Source organism: Protopterus annectens, chromosome 6.part1, assembly GCF_019279795.1.
Source record: "Protopterus annectens isolate FY-2018-M chromosome 6.part1, PAN1.0, whole genome shotgun sequence".
Classification (NCBI taxonomy): domain Eukaryota; kingdom Metazoa; phylum Chordata; order Ceratodontiformes; family Protopteridae; genus Protopterus; species Protopterus annectens.
In genome coordinates this window covers 522324104-522346934 of record NC_056738.1, presented here as the reverse complement: position 1 = coordinate 522346934, position 22831 = coordinate 522324104, and positions in this window count along the sequence as shown.

Below are 22831 nucleotides of genomic sequence, written 5' to 3'. Positions count from 1 at the left end.
ATCCCTATAAGGGAGTCGTGCAGGAAGTATCTACAATGTTATTCGTGTTTCACTGTTGCAGTCATTACATTTGGGTAATCCTGCTGGATAGTTGCCCTCAGTCGGCCTGAATTCCAAGTCTTGGGTCCTGCGTCGGTTGCTGTCTCCCCTTCCCTGATGTCAGGTCGTCAGGGGTATAAAAGATGCCGCCAACGCCATTTTCTTCAGTCTTTCTGAGATTTTCGTGTTCGAGTTTCAGATCCGTAGTCTTCATTAAAGCGAAGTACCCCTTTGGGGAAACTTTTTTTTTGCTCCAGACCGATGCCAGAAAAAGTTAATTGTATTTCTTGTGGAAAGCAAATACCTCATAAAGGACTTTCATTCTTCCTGCATTCCTAGCCTAGGCCCTGACCACGACATTTCAAGTTGTTGGTTTTGTGCTAGATTTAAACAATGCACTATTAAGCATCTGTATGATTTTGCATTAAATTATTTTGGCCGCAGATTTAATTACAAAATGTCGTCGGACAGCCATCTGACTACTGGAGTTCACAAAAAAACGCAAAAAAAAAAAGATGGCAACCGAGGCCCAAAACCGAAGAAGCTTCACCTAAGCCAGTCGCCGGTTCTCAGTGAGGTGCTTTTGCAGCCCCTGACACCCACTACTTTAGAGTTGCACGCCACTACCGACTCCCACGTGGTGTCTGCTATGCCGCTGGAAACTCAAGGTATTGGAGCCTCGGACACTATTCCCTCAGTTGGGTCCGGAACCGCTGAGCAGGCACCGGCTTCTGAGGGTGTATTCAGATGTAAACATCTATACATTAAACCGACGTCAGCTTCAAAGGCAAAGACTAAAGCACCTTCAAAGACAAAGAAAATATCTCAAGAGCAACATGGACAGGCCTCCATGCCCAAAAAACAGATGCTCAAAATGGCCAAAGACTTGATTACCTTGATCAGGGGTTCCCATCCCCCTCCTGATAAGAGGCCTAGGCAAGAGACAGACTATGAATCTTCAGATCAAGTTTCTATTTCTTCTGATTCCTCTTCTGATCAGGAATATTCTCTTCCCCCCTATGAGGATTCTGATGCTGAAGAATCTATTCATTCAGCTTCTCCTCCTGAGGACTATTCTTTTGGGGAGACCTTGCATACCACGAGGAAGCATTTCCACTGGGGGAGCCAAGATTTTTCAGAATCAAAAAAGAGACTCGGGGATTTCCTTTTACTACCTCAACACAGGCCACTAGCCATTCCACCTGTGTTGGACATTGTAGATGATGTTTATTCGGAGTGTAGTCTTACCCCTTACTCCTTACCTCCAGCTCCTGTTAAGCCTGACAGGTATTACAGGGTTCCTGACTCTCATAAATTCCGTTTTAAAAACCCTGCTGCAGACCCAGAAACTATTTCACAGGGTCCCAAGGGAATTGAGGCTTCCACTGCAAAAAACCCTACCACCTCTGACAGGGATTCAAGGGCACTGGACAGATGGGGGAAAAGGGTTATACACGTCTGCTACCTTGGCTATAAGGGCCTTAAACTGCCAGTTTCATATGCTCAAATATCAGCAACATGTCATGGCATTGTTAAACAGAAAATGTGAAAATGTTAAACTCTGAATGTGCAGAAAACAAGGAAATGCAGGATTTATTGCATGCAGCTGAACAAGTTGGAAAGCATACTTTGCAATGTGGTTTTGATTCTTTGGAGGCCTCCTGCAGGGTTGCAGTTACGGGTTCTGTAATTAGGAGGCATGCTTGGTTAAAGGAACAAAATCTGCCTGATCATGTCGAGGTTAAATTATTAGATGCACCTTTACATCATGAAACTTTATTTGGTGTTAAGGCAGAAGAGGTGTTAAAGAAAATGGAGGACAAAGCTAAATCTATGCAAACGGTCAGATTTTTTACAAGTGCAACCACCTAGGTTTAGTAGACACTGGCCAACAAAGAATTGGTCCTTTCCTGTGTCAGACAGACCTCAAAGTGGCAGACCCAGACGCCCTAGAGGCAGATCCCAGGCGCAAGGTTCATACAGGTCAAAGCAATGGGGTGCCTCTACCTCCAAACTTGGAGAAGATAAATCTCAACCATACAGGAAACCGTCCCAATGACTTCCCCCTGCCTGCACCAAGCGCTTATCTCCTGGCAGCGCCCCTAGGGGGAAAATTAGCACTTTTTTTTTCTCAAAATTGGCACATCATAACCCAGGACAAGTGGGTTCTAAATATCGTTTCACAAGGCTACAAGTTCCATTTCCATTCCCTGCCAAAGGCAAACTGCTGACCAGATCTGTCAAAAAATCAATGGGCAGAGGCTCAAAAACAAGTCTCATCCCTCATGGACATGGGGGCCATTCAACAAGTACCACAGCAGGAGCAGGGACAAGGATTTTACTCAAGACTTCTTGCTGCCCAGAAAGGACAACACCTGGAGGCCAATACTGGACCTATCTATTCTGAACACATTCTTGGATATACCAAAATTCAAGATGTTGACTTTGCAGCAGCTTCTGCCCATACTGGGCAAGAACACTTGGCTTGTGACTTTAGACCTAAAAGAGGCATACCTGCTTGTCGCTATCAGGCAAATATATAGAAGATGCCTCAGATTCAAGGCTGACTCAATGCATTACCAGTTCTCTGCCCTGTCCTTTGGCTCATTTACTGCACCCAGGGTCTTTACAAAGTGCCTGGCACCAGTAATTGCATTTTGCAGACAATGGAATACAAATATATCCTTACTTGGATGACTGTCTAATTCAAGCAGAGAATAAGGACATTCTTCTACAGCATCTGGCGTTTGTGAAAAAACTTCTAACATGTCTAGGGTGCACAGTCAACGAAAAGAAATCAAAACCAGTACCCTCTCAAGAGATGATATTCCTGGGTGCAAGCTTAAATACAGCTGCCCAGATGGCTTATCTCACGCCAGACAAACAAAGGCAACTGACTACTTGTTTCAAAATGATGGTAACAAAGGCCCAGTTAACTGCAAGAAAAATTCTGCAGGCTTTGGGCTTCATGGCATCCTACTAATTCCATATGCAAGACTGCATATGAGGAAACTTCAGTGGTACCTAAAAAGTGTCTGGACACAACATTGCCACAGCCTGGAAACCATGATTACTCTCATTCCCTGCTTGCAACAGGAGTTTCCATGGTAGGCGAAGGCTTGTCAACAAAACAAGTGGCAGCCATTCACATTACCCCCAGCCAGGCAGAACCTAACGACGGATGCATCAGATTATGCCTGGGGGGCCCACATGGCAGGAAGATGCATTCAGGGCTCCTGGTCCACAAACCAAATGCATCTACCCATCAATCAAAAAGAGGTGCTAACTGTTCAAAATGCCCTGACAGTCTTCAAGGACCTACTTCATCTGGGACAACTACTGATAGACAGACAACACCATGTTCATGTGGTATATAAACAAGCAAGGGGTCACACATTCTTACCCCCTTTGCAGACTAGCCATGGCTTTGTGGGACACAGCATTGACTTACCAAGTACATCTGCAGGCACAATTCCTGCCAGGAAAGGAAAATACTCTGGCAGACGAACTAAGCAGAAACCTCATGGATCCCCACGAGTGGCAATTGGATCCACAAGTCTTCAGCATGATAAGGAAATGGGGATGCCCAGACATAGATCTGTTTGCCTTCCCTCATAACTACCAACTAAAAAGTTTCTGCACAAGGACTTATCACAGACAAGCATGGCAAGTGGACGCCTTCTCTTTCAACTGGAAAAACCTATCAGTATATGCCTTTCCGCCACTGCCTGTCCTCCCCAAGGTACTCCTAAAGGTCACACAGGAGAAACCAAAGGTGATATTGATTGCCCCAGACTGTCCACGCCAGTACTGGTATCCAATCTTAAGGAACTTTATGCCCAGCCTGGACCTTGCCTTGAATACCTCATCCACTGTCCCAACAAAACAGTCAGATTCTGCACAGCCGACTCAGGACTCTAAACCTGGCAGCATGGCAGATAATGTAACCATACAAAACATGCCGCTCAGTAAAGCTGTGATGGATGTCATTTTGGAAGCCAGAAGGCCTAGTACTAGGAAATCTTATGCTGCAAAATGGAAGAGATTTTGTGCTTGGAACTAGGCACAAGGAACTGATACAGCTATACCAAATATTCCTCATATTTTGCGATACTTAACTGAGATGCTGGACAAAGTCCTATCTTTTTCATCAATTAAAATTCATGCCTCTGCCGTTTCGGCTCATTACAATACAGAGCCACCAATTTTTTTCTCATCCTTTATTAAGGCAGTACCTCAGAGGAGCCAAAAATTTAACGCCTCCCAAGGAGATCGCCAATACCTGCATGGGACCTCGATTGTGTCTTGGAAAAACTCACCTTCCCTCCATTTGAGCCAGCTGCTACTGCCGATATAAATTTTTTATCTTGGAAGACAGCTCTGCTCCTAGCAATAACTTCTGCAAGACGTGTGCCAGAGCTACAGGCACTTATGGCTGTGGAACCTTTTATCATTTTTTATCCAGACAGGGTCTCTGAGGACAAACCCAACATTTATGCCTAAGGTGGTGTTCAGTGTGGCTTTTTACCAAACTATTTATCTGCCAACTTTTTGTCCAAATCCACATAACAAGAGGGAGAAAATTTTGCATTATTTGGACGTACACAGACAGCTTAGATTCTACTTGGATAGAACCAAAGTTTTCAGAAAGACTGAGCAATTAGTGGCGTATGCTGCAGGATCACAAGGAAAGGCTGAAGTGGTTAGGCCACTGCATTTGTTTCTGCTACTTACACCATGGCAGGCCAGTGCCTAAGGGCATTGGGCCATATTCAACCAGAGCTGCAGCCACTTCAGCAGCCTTTTTCAGGGGAGTACCAACCAAGGACATTTTAGAGGCTGCTACTTGTAGTTCAGTGCACACCTTTACAAAGCACTATCTGCCATTGTACTCTTCTCTAAATCCAGGGCAGGCTTTGCCACTGCAGTTCTGCAGGCCCTCCTAGCCGCTGCTTCCGCGGTTTAGCTCCAGCCTCCCAACCATAGCTTTGGGACTCTACCCAATTGTAATGACTTCAGCATTGAAACATGAAGAACATAGTACAGTTGTGTACACTTACCATAAATGTAGATTTTAGAGTGTAGTCACTGTTGCAGTCCAGGTTACCCACCCGCCATCCCCCTTTCTCTGATGGAACCTATCTTTCCTTCTCTGATTTATACAACCTATGTGGTGTATTTGCTTGTAGATGAAGGTAAAGGTTATATTGGTGCATGTATTTATAATATATGTATATATATATATATATATATATATATGTGTGTGTGTGTGTATATATATATATATATATATGTGTGTATGTATTTATATATATATATATATATATATAAGAAAAACTGAGGAAAATGGCATCGGCCGCATCTTTTATACCCGTGACGTCAGGGAAGGGGCGACAGCACCCGACGCAGGACCCAGGACTTTGGAATTCAGGCCGACTGAGGGCAACCTGCCAGCAGGATTACCCAAATGTAACGACTGCAACAGTGAATACACTCTAACATCTAAATGTATGGTAAGTGTACACAACTGTACTTTGTGTACACTTACTATAAATTGTAGATGTTTGAGTGTATTCACTTTTGCAGTCCTGGTTACCCTCCCTCCAGCCCCTTGACTTCTCTCTACTTCAACCTGTCTTGTTTGTTTGGCATATATTACATCATTTGTATTTGCTTTTTGCTGGGGGTGTTACATACCATGTAAATGCTTCCTATTTTGGGGACGCCTTACATCTGCAGCATGAAAAACTGATGTAATGATGTCGGCTGCATTTTTTATAAACCTGATGACCTGAAGTCATGAAAGAAGCGACAGCATCTGACACAGAAATCCCAAGACTCTGGTATTCAGGCCGACTGAGGGCTACCTGCAGGCAGATAACCTAAATGTGACTGCAACAGTGAATACACTCTAACATCTACATTTATGGTAAGTGTACACAAATGGTACTGTATTGCTGCTGAACGCTAGTAACCTAAAAAAAAACAAAAAAAAAAAACCCACTCCACTCCTTACAAGCACTCCTTTCCCTGGAAAACAGTGATTTTTTGCATTGTTACAGAGACCTGGTTCAAGACCATTGAGTGCACCGTATTATGCAGAGTTTCAATGCCTGCTATACATTTAGACCCAGTGCACCAGAGACACTGAAGGTGGTATTTTCTCCATATTTGTTTAAAAAAAAAACAAATAAAAAAACAAACTACAGACTAGTTAGACAAGATAACAGTATGGAACTTCTCAATGTCCAGCTAACAAGATTCCTTATCACGTCATGGTTAAGGCACCCCCCAACTCATAATGGTCTACCTGTCTATTATGGAGTCTCTATGTATTAAACCAAACACTATTCTAGGAGACTTCAACTACCCCTCCATTGACTGAGACATGTACATTCTGTAATATGTATGCCCAGAGATTTTTGGACTTTAGTAGTCTGCACCCCCCCGGTGATAAAATGCTGCTTTTGGTCCTCACCAGCATGGGACAGCTGTGGTCACTACCAGTTGTAACTCCTTCCCCAATCAAATTGGGCCACAAAGCGGTCGCTTTCACTTGAAGACTGAAGCCAGAAGCATCCTCTAGTACCTCAGTATTCCAAGATTATGCCAAGGCTTATTTAGTAAAACGGAGTGGTGACCTGGCTCAGTTCAAGATCCCATTCCAGTCTGATTCCACTGCTTATAGAGAATCATGGTTTCATTAAAGTTTGGATTTTAACTGTGAAATTGTGTTGTCTTTTCATCTTCATTGGTTCCAGCATTGTTTTTTATTTTTTGCATCACTGTGTATATATTTCTGTTTTTTGTGGACAGAGGCTATTCACTGTCAAACCTTCAAACCGTCTTTGGTCCGAATGAATGGAGGACAGCAACTGTCCTTTCCCTTGCACAAAGGTGGTTTCAGTAGACCTAGGAAAAGAGACCCTCAGTCTGCCTTGCCTTCTTTCTAAGACTGTGGAAAGGATCATTATGGAATTGATAAATAAGGAAATGGGTAACCTGCATAGTTTTGACCCAAAACAGTTCCTGCATACTTATCCTGATTGATTACTTTGAGAAGGTTACTGAAGAATGGATAAGAACAAGTCTCTATACACTGCATGTGTAGGCCTTGCAAAGGTATTTGACACCATCCCACACTCTTATTGTGCTTAAACTATCCTAGCTTAGTGTTAATTCATATGTAACTCATTGGATAGCAATCTGGCTAACAGAGCCTAGGAAGCTTGGAGGAGGTATTAAAGAACACCCCAAAGACCTTTCTCTAACAGTGTATCCCAGAGTTCAGTTCTTGAGCCATTCCTCTTTAGCATTTGCTTTTCATGGATCAAAACTGCTGTTGATGATTTCTGGCTGACTAGGCCCGCAGAAGACTGTAAAGTTGGTGACATAAATTTCCCCATAGCACCCCAAGATCCTCCAAGGAGGGTCTTTCCCAAACAGATGGTGCCAATGTCATGGAATATAACTAAATGCCAAAAAAATGTATAATAGTGTCCTTTGCTAAACAAAGTCCCTTGTAAATATCACATTGGCTACATGCCCCTTTAATTTGGTCAGTAGTTAAGGACCTGAGAAGCTATGTAGACCACCATCTTTCCTTCAGTCACATGTGCAGTATTTGTAAGTGTACTTTTTATGGCATAACATTTTCATTCTTCACTTATGGTTTCAGATCGGATCCTCTGATCCAACTCAACACATACTGCAGACTTCGGATCAAACTCTCTAGCTCCTCCCTCTATCCATCCCCATTACCTCAGATCTCATTTACCGCCATCATGGTTAGACAGGTTCTGCTCCCAAGCATTTGTGGGCAAATGGTATATATCCTTTCTTATTAAAATCCTAAAAATCTTAACTTTTTTTACTATTACCTCTCTCTTGGCTTATGTTTTCATTAGGGTTATTTTTTTAGGATCCTTTCAACTACTGTTCCCTACTAAACTGTTAGTCTTTCGTACCATTGTTGGTACCTTTTTCCTTGCCTAACTTTGTAGGTAACTCTGCCTTTAAATTATTTGTTGACCTATCCCAGTCAACAAATGTAAAATAAATAAATTACCATATTTGATAATCTTATAACTTTATAACTTTTCACTGTGTATTAAAAAAAAAAAAAAAAAACTTAATGCTTTTTCTGTGTGGTTAACTGTTTCTTGGGATAGTCTCAATGTTTGACAAGCCTATAGCTTTTAAAAAATGTACTTCTTATGGGCATAAGATCCCAAAATCAGATGCTCACAAGGAGTGCGTTTATTGCCTTGGTCCTGGTCATTTTAAATATGGCTTGTATAGTCTGCTCTACCTTTAAGCCTAGACCTTTGGCTGAGAGCTGTTATAAACTCTCATTAAAAGGTTTACTTCTGCTACTTCATCTTCCAGGGCTCAGACCCCTTCAGAAATCAGCAAGGTAGCCTTTTTGCAACACAAGAAAAGGTTTCCACCAAATTCCCCTAGGTCTTTATTGGAGTTTAGAGAAAAAAGTAGGAAAGCTGATGGATCCAAAGGTGTCCGCTCCTATAGTTATATCTCCCTCACCAATGACATCCACACTGAAGATCTGAAGCCAAGTACTCTTGTGAGAGCCATACTCCCGAGTACATGGTTAAGCCCATTTTGCCTTTGCCTATGCAGTTGTTTTCAGACTCTGAACAAACATTCCATGCCTCCTTCCACAGCGTCTTCTAGGTCCTCCAGTTTATCAGAGACCACCATGGATAGGATGATGTGAAAGTTTCTGAGGGCTCAGACCTAGATGGTGTCCTGCCAGCTCAGTCCCTTATCAGATCTGTGAGTGCACTTTCAAAGTCAATTCTGTCTCCTTCTCCTGTCTGACCCATGGTTTTAGAGCCCCAGTATCTGAAATCCCCGAGAGGTTCCAACTGTTTCCTTGATGGGTTCTACTCCGATAATGTCTGATTAGAAGGGTCTCAGAGGTGAGGTGTCAGCATTGGATCTGAGTGGGTGGGTTTGGCTCCAGTGTTATCAGATCCATCCCTTCCCCGTTGGAGCTTTGGCCCTAGACAGTTCAGATCTGATTCTCCCCTTAAGGCTCTGATCCAGGGGGGTGGCTGTGATCTATGTTCCTTGGAAGCTTTGGCTCAGAGTGGGCGGTTCGGGATTTCTCCTGGGCCCTCTGCTTTCGAGGTGGTAGAAAGGAGTATTTCTCTCCAGGGAGAAACAGTCCTGTCTTATTTCAGATCCTGTCCCTTTACATCCATTGATTCTGAGCCAGTCAGGCCTATTCCACAGGGGTAGCCAGGACCACGGGCCTCCAGACAGTTCCAGTAGAGGAGCTTTTCCCCCTTTTCCGAAACCTATCCAGAACATCCCATGGAAGAGTTTTTCAGGAAGAGGAAGTATAAAAGGAGACACTCTCCCCCTTGGAGTCTCTCACTGAAGAACCTGATTTTTATGATAAAGGATCCCCCAGATCACCACAGGATGTGACATCTCCTTTGGAGATGTTCTAGACATCCTGAAGCAGAAAGGTGATTGGTCATCCCAAACGCCTCCTTCTGAAGAATCTGTATTCTTGGAGGCTTTTGGTTCTGGCCAGTCTACGTAACCCCCCCCCCAAGCAGGCAAACTAATTGACTTGGTTTCCTTCTAGGCAGGGAAGCAGCCGGATACAGTCATGCCCATTCCCAAGCACTTTGCCAGATTTTTTGGCACCACCTGTAGACGGATGCAATTGGAGCAAAGGAGTCTCAGTTGATGGTATGGTGGTGGCAGTGTCCACCAAGAAAGAGCTAGCAGATCAGAGTTCTACTGTCCATCTGCCCAATAGAGTCTAGAGCATTGGATAGATATGGAAAAAGCAGGTGTTTGCCTCGGCTACCTTTGCACGGAGTTCTCTTAACTCTCTGCATTTTATTAGACTTCAAAGAGATTTGAGTAAAGTACTTTTAAGTACTCTTTTTGAATCCATGTCTGCTGAAGATTTCAAGAGACCCCCCCCCCCCCCCAAACTGGCCACTCTTTTATCCATGTCAAACGCTTCAATGAGGTTGATCTCTCGTACAGCTGACAGTACCTCACGAGCATCTGGTTCAGGCATCGCCATAAGGAGACATGCCTGGATCAAACTATGCAACTTTGTGAGGCCTTTTATGACCTCTTTTATTAGTGCCCCATTTGATGCTATTTCCTTATTTGGGCCATCAGTAAAGGATATGTTTACCGGCAGTGAAAAATAAGGAAAGACCCTGTCTGCCATGGTGATAAAATTTTGTACCCCTCAGCAGACCTTTTCTAGGAACCAGAGAGGTGGCAAGAAAATGTGGGTCTGTAAATCTCTGGAACCTTTCTAGGATTCGCATGGGGAAAATTCTTCTAAAGGCAGAGCTGGAAATTTTAATGGCAGACGTTGCCCTAGAGGCAGAGGAGGCCCACAAAGCCAGGGCTTTAGAGATTTTTTTTATGATAGGCCCTATCAGCATCAGCACACCTGAAGTGCTGCCCAACTGCCCTACCGTGGGGGCAGTTGGGGGTCGATTGTCTGCACCTATGGACAAACATCACAAAAGATTCATGGGTGCCAAGTATAATACCCGGAGGCTATTTTGTACCTTTTTTTCCCTTCTTCCTAATAGTCAAGGGAAGAAACTTCCCGACATTCCACCCAGTCAGAGGAAGGCCGCAGCACAAGAAATTCAAAAGCTGCTAGAAAAGAGCCATCCAAATGATGCCACCAAACCAAATAGGTTTCAGAACTTATTTGCGCTTTTTAGTGCCAAAGAAAATGGGGGACCTCGGATCCATTTTGGATCTAAGCAAATTGAACCAGTAGGTGAAGAAGGCAAGGTTCCGAATGGTCTCAGTTCAGTCCATTCTGCCTTTTCTACACGAGAATGATTGGATGTCCTCTGTAGATCTTCAAGATGCGTATCATCACATCAAAATAGACAGATGATCCAGAAGACATCTCTCTTGGCTGAGAGCCAGTCAGTACCAATTCAAAGCTCTGCTATTTGGACTCACCACAGCCCCCAAGGTGTTTACCAAATGCATGGCAGTACTTCCAGCTCATTTGAGACTGAAGGGATTCCAGGTGTTTCCATATCTAGACAACTGGTTACTAACTGCCCCATCCAAACAGCAACTTCAGCATGCCAGGGACTGTTTGCTGCAGATTTCCAACTACTTTGGCATTATGGTAAATCTCGCCCAGTCGAAACTTGCTCCAGTTCGGACTGGAATTCATCAGGACAGTTTTAAACACATCTACTCAGATGGCATCCTTGCCTAGCCATCACATTACGTCTATCAGGAATCAAGTTCTGGCTATTCTCTTTCATCTCCCCCAACAAGATTAGTGATGCAAGCTCTGGGGTCACTGGCAGCTGCCATAGTGCTACTTCCTCTAGCATGCTTCTTTATGCAAGTTCTCCAATGGACTGTGGCTGTACAGTGATCCATTCTACTTCAACCCCTTTCTTTTTTAGTAATACTCACCAGTTTGCAAGCAGTCTATTCACTGGTGGATGCACTCAGAGATGATCCTATTGTGGGCAGACCTTTTGACAATCAAATCTGGTGGCACCACAGTGACCATGGACACTTCTCAACTGGGGTGGTGGAGAGTGCATTTCTTGGAAAGTACTGTCCAACGCATGCGGCCCCCACCTCCGCCAAGAGACCAGGTTGCATATCCATGTCCTAGAAATTAGAGCCGTCCTTCTTGCATTGCAGGACTTTCAAGATACTTTTCCCTTGGGGACTGTTGCACCCCTCTCAACAAGTGCAGCAAGGTGCTTCACTCTGATCCCCCCTTAGGGGGAGTCGCCAAGAGATGAATTCTCTTCATGCTTGGCCCTTGGGTGTCTTTCATGCTTGCCATCCTCTTCCCCTTGATTCCATGATTTGTACAGAAAGCAAGCAGGCTGAAGCGTTCAGTAATCTTCATTGCCCCCCTTCTGGCCTTTGCAAGTATGGTTCCCCTCTCTGCCATCTCCTCTCAGTTATCCATGGATACTAGAACTCACCCAGGATCTCGTCTCACCAGCTTTCAAGCCCTCAATTTGATTACATGGTTTCTCCACTTTTCATTAATACATTCCAGGTTTTCTTCCCTGGTTCATGACCTTTTTCTTCACCAGTTTTGGCTATTCTTCAAGTTTGACTCCTCTCCAACATTGATACTAGTTTCCTTACAATTAACCTTCAGTTGGCAGCAATTTCAAATTTCCATGCAGGAGATAGATATTTTTCCTTAGCTTCCTCTAGATTTTGTAAAGCTTTTATGAAAGGCATTTTTTTTTTTTACTTGGACCTCCAATAAAGAATCCCTCACCTCCTTGGGATCTTATGGTATTACTTAAGTTTTCACAGAAAAACCCTTTGAACCTTCAGACAAATCTGACCTAAAATTTCTGTCATGGAAGACAGCTTTCTTAGAAGCTATTACATCAGCTGAAATCATTTTTGAACTTCAGGCTTTTTTTTTCTTTTAAGAAAAAAAGCTCCATACATTATTTTTCACAAAGGTAGGTTTTCTCCGCGGAGTTAACTCTTCCTTTTTTACTTAAGTGGTCTCTGAAAATAGCATCAACCAATCCATTCACTTGCCAGTTTTCTTTCTAAATTTTACAAATAAAGGAGAGTACATGCTACACCTTCTTGACGTACAGAGGAAATTGTTTTTACCTCCACAGGACAAAACAATTTAGAAAGTCAGACCAGTTTTTTTGTTTCTCTCCAAATCAGTTAGGCCAGTCATCGTCTGAAATCACCCTAGCTAAATGGATTAAAAATTGTATTTCATGGATTTACTCTGAAAAGGGTATGACATTGCCAAAACCTGTCTCAGCTCACTCTACTAGAGCTATGGCTGCATCATTGGCTTTTGGTCTGTTGATCCTCTATTGATGACAATTGTGTAGCAGCCACATGGTCCAAGGCTTATATCGTTGTCTTGCATTACAAATTGGACATCATATCTAGAGGTAGAGCCTCCTTTGATTCGTTAGTACTCCAGAATATCCTTCCTTGAGGGCCACCCAAGGTCAGCGTAGCTGGGGACTGTGGCCCATAAGTGAGGAAGAATGAAAAGGACATCATCAGATTTATAAGTTATGTACTCATTGTAACTAGGCATCTGGGTTGTCCATTTTCATTCTTCCTCATCTCCCTTCCAGTCCTTCCCCCATCCGTCTTTATTCTGGAAAGAACTGTTGACTGTGTTTGGAGCCTACAGTGCCAGATTTGAGCCCTGTCTTTTCTCCTATTTCTGTTCCTCATCTGTTATTGGGAGATAGAGCAGTAAATTCCATCTAAGGTAATGGGGATGGAGTAGGGCATTATGGGTACAGGGAGGAGCTTGAGAGCTGGATCCGAAGTCTGTAGTATGCGGCAGAGTCAGATCCAAGGATTGGGTCCGAACCGTTAAGTGAGGAAGAATGAAAATGGACAACACAGATGCCTAGTTATGGTGAGTACATAACTTAAGTTTACTAATAGCGTGGTTTCAGGGATGCGATCGTTTCACAGTATTCCGCACATACCTGACTGATCGAGTATAACCTGTCCAGACATTTCAACACATGTCGAATGCCCACAGCACTTAAGTCAGGGGCCTTAATCATAAAAAATACGCAGACCAACTCAACACCTTAGCCCTTCTTAGTGTTTTACAGGCTACTGAGGGACTGTATCTGCCTCATGTAAAGAGCCTTAGCAGGCCATATCCTGCAGACCTGCTGCACATTCGCAAGTCCAGTGGGCGCATAAACACTTGTTTAAGAGATCTAAATTTCTTGCAACATAAGTAGAACATGTTGGAGGTATAGATTTGTATCCTAAGGAATACCAGCGGTTCATAGGAGGTTACTAGGCTGCTGGCCCTAGGGCCTTTGTAAGCCTAGCCCTGTTATACCCTTGTTCCCTTATTGACTAAGTTGTCTGGTCTGTGTTTGCAGCTTGAGTCTGTGATCAGCATAGACTACCCTTATCCAAGAGGGACACAAGTGTTACGCCTAGGATAAATTTACGGTCTCCCATCCAGTTGTCCCAAGTTGCACTTAAATAGGGTCAATGAGGAGCTTTGTTTTACATGAATTGGGAGTTTGTACCAGAGGAGTGGCAATCTCTGGGAGAGACATCTCTTTTCAGCATGTCCTGTTAATATTGCAGGCTAGGTTAAAATCCCTAGAGTGAGTGAATCTTAACCCATTTGACTTGGGGATGTGCAGCATTTCTGTTAGGGTCCTAGACTGCTCTGCAGGCCACATGTCACCTCTCAGCAGTCTATAAGAGAATAAGTGACACGTCCTTCAGTCTGTCCATGTAGGTCATGTGTTGAAAGTCCTGAATTTTCTTGGTGAGAAACCTCTGAGGTTTCTGTAACTGATGCAGGTGTCTGGTGAAATATATACAGAAGGAAGCATTGTGCTGTAATACTGGTCTATTGAGGGATGAGTACAAGGGACTTATAACATCCTTGGCTCTGGATGTGAAGCCCTTACTTATGAGATGTACAACATAGGCCTTCCTTACCACAGTGGACACATGGTGATCGAAGTTAAGGTTGCTGTCAACCTGTGTTCCCAAGTCTCTCACCACATGGTTTGAGCTAAGGGGGATACTGTTAATATTGTAATTTGCAGGGGCTATGCTTTGCGGACAAAATTTTTTGCGTTTAGTTTAAGTCCGTGGTTTTGGCACAAATCGCTTGTCTGTGCAAGCCCTTTTGTAGTATGTCAACATCATTGGGGGACTCTGTGATTTCGAATTTGATAAGCCACGGCACGTATTTTTGCCTGGACTTCTGAGCAATAGGTTCCAAACAGTGGGGGTCTAGCACAGATCCTTGTGTACACCATTAACTAGTCTGCTGGTAGAAATGGAATCCCCAACTTTGACTGTGTGCATTCTTTTGGTGAGCCAGTTGGCTACCCACATCTGTTTGGAATAGACTTCCTCTCCATGTAAAGCACTACTTATTCTATTCAAACGTATGCTGGACAAGTGGATGGGTAACCATCAGTTAACCTTGGTTTAGCACCTTTGTGCTACGTAGATAGGAATAACGCACATTTTCTGCCTGTCTTGAGTTATTCTTCTTTAAAATATAAAGCCTAAAAACTTAATGGGAATGTATGTCTGTGCTTTTAAAGATTCTTGTTGATCAGTAGCACAGTAAGCACCTTTAAACCTATGGAGCAGGAAGTCTGCAAATATAATGGCCAGGGTGCTGTAGCTGCTTTTTCTTTGAACCTGTTGGAACTTTATTTTCTTAAAGCAGTGATATTCCACATTACTTTAAGAAAATGGGAAAGCTTGCCCCTAGCAGGTCTGCGACCCCTACACCCAGCAGCTGCCCAAGTCAGTTTTGCATAGGGCCAGTCATGGAACCCAGTGAAGAAAAAAAAAAAAAAAAGAAAATTACAGATATTTTGTTTTGTGTGTTATTCTTTATTGAGAAATGTATGACTGTGATTAGTGAAAAAGAAAGATGCCTAAAGAAAGTATGAAATCTTGTTCAGCTCCAGTGTGCTTTGCAGTGAGGAGGCTGATGGATGGTATTGCCACGGAGTGGAAGAAACTAAGAGGTGATCCTTTTCTTAACTTAGGCTAGAAGCTGAAAATAATGCAAGTCAGGGTAATTGGACACAAAAAAATGGTCAATTTTTAGATCCTGTGTAAAATTACTTTTAAAAACTCCTTTTGTTATATGTCTAACATGGCTCTAAATGGCATTGAAAACTAAAGGGCAAAGCAGTAATTGTAAAATGGGATTACGTTTGTGTAGTAGGGCCCAGACTGTTTTGTGCTTTAAAAAAAAAAACAAAAAAAACATAAGCACTTTGATTTTACATTCCACTTTGCAATCTTCCTAAATAGATGCAAGGACAAGAGGCTTGCATCCGTTCCAGCTGCATGATCTAGGAGAGGATACCAATAGGTTGACTTAAAAAAAAAAAAAAAAAAAAAAAAAAAAAACCTCCAAATGTCAAGATGCTGGACCCCTATACCTTATATGGGCAAGTTGTGGTTTAGTACAAAGAATGCAAGGCACATATTGTGCCACAGTAGTATGTGAACTGCAGAAAGTGTTAAACTATGGTGGAATAAGCATACTTTTTTTTTCAGCAATTTCTGGGGTGCAGATGTCCTTCAAGGATGCATCTGCAGTCCTTACATATGGGTTGTCCTGCCTCAGGCAGCCCTTCGGTCGGCCGGATTCCAAAGTCTGGGTCCGGCGTCGGCTGATGTCACCCCTTTCCCCGACGTCAGAGCGCCTGGGGTATAAAAGCGTCAGCCGACGCCATCTTCCTCGGTCTTTCTTGCCGCGCGGTGCCCGAAGCAGAAGCAGTTCGCAAGTGCCGGTCGGCCAGCTCCTGTGATTTCAGCTACCGAAGTCTTCAAAAAAGCTAAGTACCCCATTGGGGACTCTTTCTTGCCTCAGCCGATGTCAGATCAAACGGTTAAAGTTAATAATTGTTTAAATTGTGGGAAACAAATACCTCATAAGGATTTCCACTCCTACTGCTTACCTTGCCTAGGCCCAGACCACGACGTCTCTGCCTGTACAGCCTGTGCTTCTTTCAATAAACGCACTCTTAGGCATCGGGCAGAGTTTGCAGAGGAATATTTTGGGCAAATTTACTGTTATAAAATGCCGTTGGAGCTTCCGACAGCTCATTTACCCAAAAAAAAACGTAAGAAGGACCGACACACGCGGTCCGCGGTTTCGGCCAACTCCACGCCCAGGCCTACCGCTAGTGTCTTGGTCTCTGCTGAAACCGAATCTCTACCGGTTCTGACTGACTACACCGCACAGCCGGTACCGGAGGCCTCCACTGGGTCTGTCTTAGAATTACCGTCTGAAACCGGTGCTCCGGAGATATCCGACACCATTTCTGTGGATAAAACTACTCCAGCACGTGGGGCAGCCAGGCCTCCTGTATCCATGTCCATTAAGGCTTTTACTCGTGCTAAAGCTGCTAAACAGCCAAAATCTCTCCCTCCCAAGGCTATTCCTCAGGGATCCTCTACAGGTTCACAAATTTTGAGCTTAGCTGAGGACCTTATCTCCTTAATCAGGGGCTCTCAGCCACAACCAGACAGGGGCTCTCAACCACCTCCAGGCAAAAGGCCCAGGGTTCAGCAGACAGATCCCCAGTCCTCTGATGAGGCCTCAGATGACTCTGCCCTTTCAGATTACCAGGAGGAGGCCTTTCCGGCCTACGAGGACTCTAATGCAGAGGAATCTATTCCCTCGGCTTCCCCCCCGAAGAGTTGCCCTTTGGGGAGACCCTTCACTCCATGAGAGAGCATTTCAAATGGCAAGGCCAGGAATTCTCTGATTCCAGGAAGAGGTTAAGGACTTTTTTGCATTTACCTCTGCATAGACCTTTGGCTATTCTTCCTAAATGTTATAGAAGATGTGTACTCGAGTCTAGTATTTCCCCAGGCTCCCTTCCTCCGGCTCCTGTCAAACCCGACAGGTACTACAGGGTCCCGGACACACATCTATTCCTTTACAAGGGCCACTCTGCTGACCCAGAAACTATTTCCCAGGGGCCTAAAGGGGTTACAACCACCACTACTAAGAACCCACTTCCTTCTGAAAGGGAATCTAGGGCTTTAGAGAGATGGGGTAAAAAAGTGTACACTTCTTCCACTCTTTCTATGAGAGCATTGAATTGTCAATTTCATATGATACAGTATCAAGAATATTTGTTAGATGAATTGCATAAAAAACTAACCTCACCTGAACCCCTAGATTGCAAGGCGCTTCAGGATCTGGTGCATAACTCCCAGCAGGTTAGCAACCATTTCTTAGTGTGGTTATGATGCATTGGAAGCTTCATGTAGGTCAGCAATGACAGGTGCAGTCATACGTAGACATGCTTGGCTGAAGGAACAAACACTGCCAGATCATGTTAAAGCAAAGCCTCTGGATGCACCACTGGAAAAACAAAAGTTATTTGGTTCCACGGCTCAAGAGGTCTTAAAGAAATTTGAGGAAAAGGCTAAATCAGTACAGACAAAGATTTTCTCCAGGTCCAACCACCAAGATTCAGCAGAAATTGGCCTTCTAAGAATTGGTCCTTTCCAGGCACAGACAGATTTCAAAGAGGCAAAAACGGGCGTGCCAGAGGTAGAGGGCAAGCTAGAGGCTCCTACAGAGGACGTCAATGGCAGCCTCCTAACCAGAGAGGTAGTGCAGGACCTACAACGGCTGCACAAGGACAAACTCAATGACTTGACTTTGACCCCGCCAACCAGGGCTCAATTGGAAGCACCTTTGGGTGGAAAGCTTTCTTTATTCTCAGAAAATTGGCACAGTATTACAAGGGACAAATGGACACTGCAAATAGACAAAGGATACAGATTCCATTTTCATACATTACCAAAAAGACAAGGCATGCCAAACCTGCCACAAAATCAAAGGGCAGAGGCTTTCAAGCAAATTTCCAACCTACTGCAAATGAAAGCTATAGAAAAGGTTCCTCTCACAGAACAAGGCCAAGGATTTTATTCCAGACTATTCCTTGTCCCAAGAAAAGAAAAGCAATGGAGGCCTATTCTGGACTTGTCCACACTGAATACTTATCTCATTGTGCCAAAATTCAAAATGCTGACCCTACAGCAACTCCTTCCCATGCTGGGCAAGGGGTCCTGGCTGGTAACTCTAGACCTCAAGGACGCATACCTGCATGTCCCTATCAGACAAAGTTGCAGAAGACACCTCAGATTTCTTGCAGGTTCAGAGCATTATCAATTCTCAGCATTGCCCTTTGGCTTATCTACTGTGCCCAGAGTATTCACGAAATGCCTGGCATCAGTAATTGCACACTGCAGACTTCAGGGGATTCAAATATACCCATACCTTGACGACTGCCTTATACAAGCGGACAGCCAACAAGCATTGGTAAAACACTTGAATTATGCCATCCGCCTACTTCAGGCCTTAGGATACACAGTCAACATTCAGAAATCAAGACTTGTTCCATCCCAAAGAATAATTTTTCTGGGTGCAAAACTAGATACAACCACCCAAATGGCTTTTCTCACAGAAGAAAAACAAGAGCAACTACCGGATTATTTCAGAAATCTGACCAAACAAACCCAGCTGACTGCAAGGAAAATCCTGCAGGCCCTGGGTTTCATGGCATCTTGCATTCTTCTGATTCCACAAGCAAGGCTGCATATGAGGAAACTACAATGGTACCTAAGGAGTCTATGGTCTCAACACAGTCACAGCCTAGAAGCTTTGATCCCCCTCATTCCATGCCTTCAAAAGGAATTTCTGTGGTGGGCTCAAGCAAGCCAGTCAAACATGGGTCTGCCTTTCAGCAAACCAAATAGCCAAACCATTACAACGGACGCCTCAGACCATGGATGGGGAGCGCACATGGAGGGCAGATGCATTCAAGGACAATGGCCACAAAAAGAATCGCACCTGCACATAAACCAAAAGGAAATGCTGGCAGTGATACATTCAATCGAGGCCTTCGAACACTTCCTGCATCAAGGCCACCTGCTAATAAAGACAGACAATACCATAGTTATGTGGTACATAAACAAGCAAGGAGAGGTACCCATTCTTACCCTCTTTGCAGGCTGGCAATGAATCTTTGGGAACTTTCCCTAAAACTCAGTATAGAGCTGCAGTCCCAGTTTGTACCAGGAAAAGACAATGTACTGGCGGACAGCCTAAGCAGAAATATCATGGATCCACACGAATGGATGCTACACCCAGACACCTTCCTTCAGATAACACAATCATGGGGAAGGCCGGACATAGATCTTTTTGCCTCCCACCACAACCATCAACTGAAGAAATTCTGCACAAGGACATACCATCCACAAGCATGGGAAGTGGACGCCCTCTCTTTCAGCTGGAATACTCTAACAGTATATGCATTCCCACCTCTTCCATTAATGACCAGGGTCTTACTGAAGATCAGGACAGAACAGCCAAAAGTGATTCTGATAGCTCCGGACTGGCTAAGACAACACTGGTACCCACTGTTGAGCCTGTCACGCACGAAACCGTGGCCTCTACCACAATGGCCACTTCTGACACAGCACAATTACAAAACTCTGCACTCCAGCCTAAAAACCTTGCAGCTGACAGCCTGGCAAATATCTCGACTCCTCGCCAGGATAAACTATCCAAGAGAGTAAAGGATATCATCATGGAAGCTCGGCGGCCTTCCACAAGAAAGGCATATTCAGCAAAATGGAAAAGATTTCGCACTTGGAACACCACAAAGGGCAAAGATCCGACGGTGATGAGCATTCCACATATCCTGGAATACTTGGCAGAAATGCTCCATAATGGCCTTTCTTACTCTTCCATAAAACTTCCTGCTTCAGCAATTTCAGCAGAGTACAACACTGATCCACCTGTATTTTCTCATCCTCTGCTAAGGCAGTTTCTAAGAGGGATAAAAAAAACATCAACCCTCCAAGGAAACCACCAGTGCTTACATGGGACCTTAACTTCATGTTGGAAAAATTAACTCTACCTCCCTTTGAACCAGCAGCATCTTCAGAACTACAGTTCCTGTCTTGGAAGACTGCTTTCCTTCTGGCCATAACCTCAGCAAGAAGAGTATCTGAGTTACAGGCCGTCATGGCAGTACAACCATTTCTTATTTTTCATCAGGACAGAGTCTCATTGAGAACCAATCCTTCATTCATGCCAAAGGTGGTATCCAGGGTCTCACTGAACCAAGCTATTCACCTGCCTACCTTCTTTCCAAATCCACAAAACAAAGGAGAGAAACTTCTGCATACCCTGGACATTCACAGACAGTTGCGCTACTACTTGGACAGAACTAAGACTTACAGAAAATCTGACCAGCTCTTTGTAGCATATGCTGCTGGTGTACAAAGAAAAGCAATTACCAAACAGACAATTTCAAAATGGATATGGAATTGCATTCGATTCTGTTGCTCTTTTCATGGCAAAACTGTGCCAGCTAACATTAGACCTCATTCCACCAGAGCCACAGCCACCTCCAGCTCCACAGCCTTCTTAAGAGAGGTGGCTACAAAGGACATTTTAGAAGCTGCTACATGGAGCTCCGTGCATACATTTTCCAAGCATTACAACTTACCTTTATATTCCAGATCCAGAGCAGGCTTTGCTACTGCAGTCCTGCAGGGCGTTTTAGCTACACCATCCTTTTCTTAGGTCCTACCACCCCCAGCTTGGCTATGGTATTCTACCCATATGTAAGGACTGCAGATGCATCCTTGAAGGACATAGTACAGTTTTGTACCTACCATAAATGTAGATGTCCGATAGGTATGCATCTGCAGTCAGGTTTTCCCTTCCTCCTACCCCTCTGTGGTATTCCTTGGGTACTTATCCCTCATTCTAGCTAGCTGGGGTTATCTATTATGGTGTATTTGTTTTATATTGCTGTGCATGTTTGGAATTTTTGCATCTCTCCAAATTTAGCCTTCCTTAGAGGGCACCTGGCATCTGGGGCAAGAAAAACTGAGGAAGATGGCGTCGGCTGACGCTTTTATACCCCAGGCGCTCTGACGTCGGGTAAAGGGGCGACATCAGCCGACGCCGGACCCAGACTTTGGAATCCGGCCGACCGAAGGGCTGCCTGAGGCAGGACAACCCATATGTAAGGACTGCAGATGCATACCTATCGGACATCTACATTTATGGTAGGTACAAAACTGTACTTTCTCTTTACTGCCAAAAACATGTTAATCTATAGAGAAGGATTGAAACTAGCAACTTGATTAAGAACACAGCTGAGAGGTTGTTTTTTTTTGTCCCCCCCCCTCTCCCCCCCAAGGTGAAGGTTCTTTAATGAATTTGTAGCTTTTTAAACTATTACATGTGATGTAGGCAGCCATACATTTATATAAATGAAAAACAACTTCTTTCGGCTTTTTCCCGATTAGGGGTCGCCACAGCAGATTACCTGTCCGCTCATGATTGGCAGTAAATGAAAACAAACCATATTGATATAATCCCAGTTGCAAACATTTTACATCATAAACCATATTGACGTTATTTTAGTTGCAGATATTTTACATCTCTTTTAATCTAGCCAGTGATTCAGTCGGACATTACATAACTCATTCAAATCCTGCCTTCTTTAAATCTAATTCCTCCCTGTATGTATTGTTCCCACAATTCCCATTTTTTTCCTATGTAATTTGCTCCTACCTTTTTCTAAAGATCACAGTTCCAGTTATCTCCTTATATTCACTGCTTCTAGTGCAGTTGGTTTACACTTTGATTTCATTTTCTAGTAATTGCTTTTTTGGCAGCCACCATAATTAGACGTAGCAAGGCCTTTACTGTATGTAGGGAATTCCATTTCTGTAATATAGCTCAGAAAATCATTTCACTACTTGCACCAATTTGCTCACCCAGTATCTCTGATAGTTGTCTGCAGGGAATCTTTAGTCTGCCAACTCATTACACTTCCAGAAAATATGTTCCCAGTTACTGCTTTCTTCTCCATCACAGCTCCCAACATTTGCTGTCTACCTATGAAAAATTCTCTGGAATCTACTTGGGGTAGAAAAATATCTATGTAAACCTTTCCAAGCTAAAATCATAAATCTAGATTTTGTTGCAGATTTGGGAGACAGACATACCCCCCACATTGTTCCTTTGTGAATTGCTTATCCTATATCTCTTCCCAATATTTTCTTGACTTCCTCTGATTCTTAGCTATTATCCAGTATTTTATATGCTCTACTAATTATTTCTTTAACAGCAACTTCTATTCTACTAAAAACTCTACCAGTGCTGGTCTTTCGTTTAGGACCCCCCCCCCCCCCATTTCTT